Source organism: Microtus pennsylvanicus, chromosome 22 (assembly GCF_037038515.1).
Source record: "Microtus pennsylvanicus isolate mMicPen1 chromosome 22, mMicPen1.hap1, whole genome shotgun sequence".
Classification (NCBI taxonomy): domain Eukaryota; kingdom Metazoa; phylum Chordata; class Mammalia; order Rodentia; family Cricetidae; genus Microtus; species Microtus pennsylvanicus.
Window position 1 is genome coordinate 16,833,328 of NC_134600.1, and position 4,131 is coordinate 16,837,458.

Genomic DNA, 4,131 nt, shown 5'->3' on the forward strand with positions numbered 1-4,131 from the left:
AGAACTCAGTACCTGCTCAGTCTGTGATGCCAGGCAATTTCTATCCATGGCCATGCTACCAACCGTTATGTGAAACTCTCCCACTATTAGAGGTTTCTGACTGGTGTTAAGACAGGTGTGGAACTTTGTCTGTGAACGCTTGCCTGGGGAGAGTTTGCTAGCTGGTGTTGGATAAAGCGGGGTACTGGAAGTCCCTGAACCACCATGATGATGCTAGGTTGGACTGCAAGGATGGACTGCATTTGAGTTTGGGCGGTGGTGGTGCACACCTTTAATCCTAGCGCTTGGGAAGCAGAGGCAGGCAGATCTTTGTGAGTTCGAGGCCAGCATGGTCTACAAGAGCTAGGTCCAGGACAGGCTCCAAAGCTACAGAGAAACCCTGTCTCAAAAAGTTAGGGCGAGGGATGTGTTACTCCAAGACTTTCAGTAATACAGGCCAACACTCAGACATCTTCCTGATGCTTGGCCAGAGGGAAAGGCTCCATCTTCACCTGATAGCCTCATCCATAGGACCTTTAGGCTCTATGTAGTTTGAGAAACCACAATAGCCCTGCACTGAACTCCAAGCCAAAACTAAACATCCGTATTCTGAGCCCTACTGCTCAGTGCTTGGAGTCTTGCTTGCTTTCAGCTGCTCTAGGATTGAAATGAGGTTCCAGAAAAACTAGGGGTGCTAATGGGAAATATGGAGGTCGTACCTAACTTCAACTGGTGAGTGGGTAGTGAGAGAGATTAGATTTGTCATGAGGGACGGGCGAACAGAAGGAAGAAAGGAAGGCACACAGTTTTCAAAGAAACAAAGAATTATAAGAACATGGGCATGTTTGACTGAAAAAACTAAATGAGTTTAAAGACTAAATTTGGAGCAAACTGGGGTTGGTTATAATACAATAAACATGTAGAGAGTTTAGCAGGCATCTCTCATAGTTCTCAGTGCTCAATATACATGAATTCACTTACGTGTTAATTAAGTAATCATTTTAGTCTCTGTTCTTTTTTTTTCTCCCTTCCTCCTCTCCTCCCATTTCCTCTCCCCCACTCCTTCTCTACTCCCATCCCCAAATCCACTCCTCCTCCATCATTTCTGTTCAGGAAAGGTCAGGCCTCTCATGGATATAAAACCAAAACCAAAAACAAAACATGGCATATCATCAAGTTGTGGTAAGATTAAGCACCTCACCTTGTATTATAAAACTGGGCAAGACTATCCAGTATGAGGAGTAGAGTCCCAAAAGTCAGGAAAAGAGTTGCAGACAGCCCTTGCTCCCACTGTTAGGAGTCCCACAACAGGATCGAGCTACACAGATGTAACATATATTCAGAGGGCCTAGGTGAGTCCCATGCAGGCTCCCTGTGTTAGTATTTCCAGCATCTGTACTGGCCTGACCTTGGGGAAATGTCCTCAGCTGCAGCCACTAAGAGTAGTCCTGTGTACCTTCACTACGTTCCCTTTTAAAAGGGCCCTGCCCACCTCCCATTTCTCTCTCTCTCTGTCTGTCTCTCTCTCTGTCTTTCTCTCTCTCTCTCTGTCTGTCTCTCTCTGTCTGTCTCTCTCTCTGTCTTTCTCTGTCTCTCTCTCTGTCTTTCTCTGTCTCTGTCTCTCTCTGTCTCTCTCTCTGTCTCTCTGTCTCTCTCTCTGTCTCTCTCTGTCTCTCTCTGTCTCTCTCTGTTTCTCTCTCTCTGTCTCTGTCTCTCTCTCTCTTGCCAGTCCTGTTTCCAGAGGCCACTCTCCTATCTTCCCTCTCACCTTTTCCCATTCACTTTCCCTCAATAAAAATCTCTTCCACCTGAGCCCTGTAGCGTGGCATCTTTCTCTTGTGTGACACTTTATTTTTTTAAAAAAATGACAACTCCCTGGTTGTTGGTGGTTCAGTCTCTGTGAACCCCTGTGAGCCCATGCTAGATGATTCTGTGGGTTTTCTTGTGGTGTCCTTGACTCCTCTGGCTCCTATGATCCTTTTCCCCCTCTTCTGCAGGATTCCCTAAGCTCCACCTGATGTTCGGCTGTGGGTCTCTGCATCTGTTTCTATCAGTTGCTGGAGGAAGACTCTGATGACGACTGGGCTGGGTAGCAATCTGGCCACAGAAGATGGCCAGTTCAGGCTATGTCTCCACTACTGCTAGGACACTTAGCCGGGGTCATCCTTGTAAATTGTTGGGAGATTTCCTTCCACTTGGGTTTTACCTGACCCTGACACGACCTCCCCCACTTTCTAGTAGTCTATTTCAGTACTCTCCCCTCTGTCCCTACCCCTAACCTGATCACTCCGGTTCCCACACCACCTATGGTCAGTACACTCATAAAATCTCTTCTGTTTTCCCTACCCAGGATAGAGGAGAGGCTTACCATGAGTCCTCCTTGGTCCCTAGCCTCTCTGGGTCTGTGGATTGTAACAAAGTCTATCTTTAGTGAAACATTTCTTCCGAAAAGGTCGCATCTCGTAATCCTTCTAAACCTTTCAAACAGTTCCAACCCCTGGTGACCAGACATTCAAATCTGTGAGCCTACGGGGGCCACCCTCGTTTATACCACCACAGTACACATTATTATATATGTGCTACAGAAAAGGAAAATGAAGTCTGGTGAATGTTGGAGAATATTAAGGTATGTTACATTTCTGTATACTGTGGAATATTTGTTTAGCGATGCAAAGACATGTTACATTCTTTTCTGTTGTATTTGTTTAACTCTGTAAAGTTGTGTTACCATGCCTGTATAAAACACCTAATTGGTCTAATAAAGAGCTGAATGACCAATAGCTAGGCAGGAAAGAAAAATAGGTGGGGATGACAGGCAGAGATAATAAATAGAAGGAGAGAAGAAAGAGGAGTGGGAAAGGGAAGGAGAGGACATCAGGGGCCAGCCAGGCAGCCACACAGCAAGCCATGAAGTAAGAAGAAAGAAAGGCTATAGAATAGAGAAAGAGAAAAGCCCGGAGCAAAAGGTAGATGGGATAGTTAGCTAAGAAAAGTTGGTTAGAAAGAAGCCAAGCTAAGGCCTGGCTTTCATAAGAAAGCTTAAGTGTCAGAGTGTTTATTTGGCAGGCCCCTCAAAGAGTAAAGAGTAAAAAACCCAACTGCAATGGGGCCAGTTGCTTAAAGTCACCTACACTATAAATCCTTCTAATGAAATGCATTTATACCACAAGTCAACCAGTGCCCTAATAAAACATAAAAATTTAATTACGCATTTATTGTGGCCCAGAATTTTACATAAACATGTGGCTATTAAAAATAGAACATAGTATCAAAGATGAATAAGGCGTTTGAATAAATTCAATTATAGACTAGAATGTAGCAAAAAGGACAGAACTTGATACCTTTGTACCACAATTAAAATCGAATTTTACCTTTCATTTTCCATCATGTGCAATACTTCTTCTTCAGAGTAGTCTCTGGGCTTCAACATTTGCTAACAAATGGATAGAGAATAAGAATGCAAAGACTCAAAACCAAAGAAGATAAGATGTAGGTTCTTAAACCTGCAAAACCTTTCAATCAAACTTAAGAGCAATCGAGAGCAGTGACTAGGGATGAAGTTGGCCTTGGGCATTACCGCCTGTCTGCAATCAGGCAGCAATGCCTGAGAAATTGCGCTTCTGAGAGGAAAGGGGACACAGTTCATCACACACACCAGGAGGCATTGCAGGGGAGGAAGCGGCTCCCACACTTCTGGAAAGGTTTGAAGAAAAGGGTTTCTGCCGGAAACAGAGCCTGTAAATCTCAGTAGGCTTTGCGCTTAGACATTGGGCAGGACAGATATGACCAGGAATGCAGGAACAGGTCCATAGCGCACAGCTTCAGGGCAGGATGTTCAGCATCCCTAAGACACTGTAAGAACCCAGCTTTATAAAGCCAGTTATTCTCTAATTGACCCCTAAATAATGTGTTTTTCTTGTACCTAATAACGGGGTTATGAGGGCACAGTTGTATGCTATCTCACACCATTTTGGTTCAAAATAGACTACGCATATGACAATGGTATAGGAAGATTACTAATAGAGCTGAAATTCTTGCTGCTTAGTGATATAGCTGTCGCGATGTGAGCACAGGCTTGGAGGTAGCAAAATGATTTTCTGTTAATCATATTCAAGTATATATAAGAAAGTCCTAGGCAGTTGTGCTGGCTCG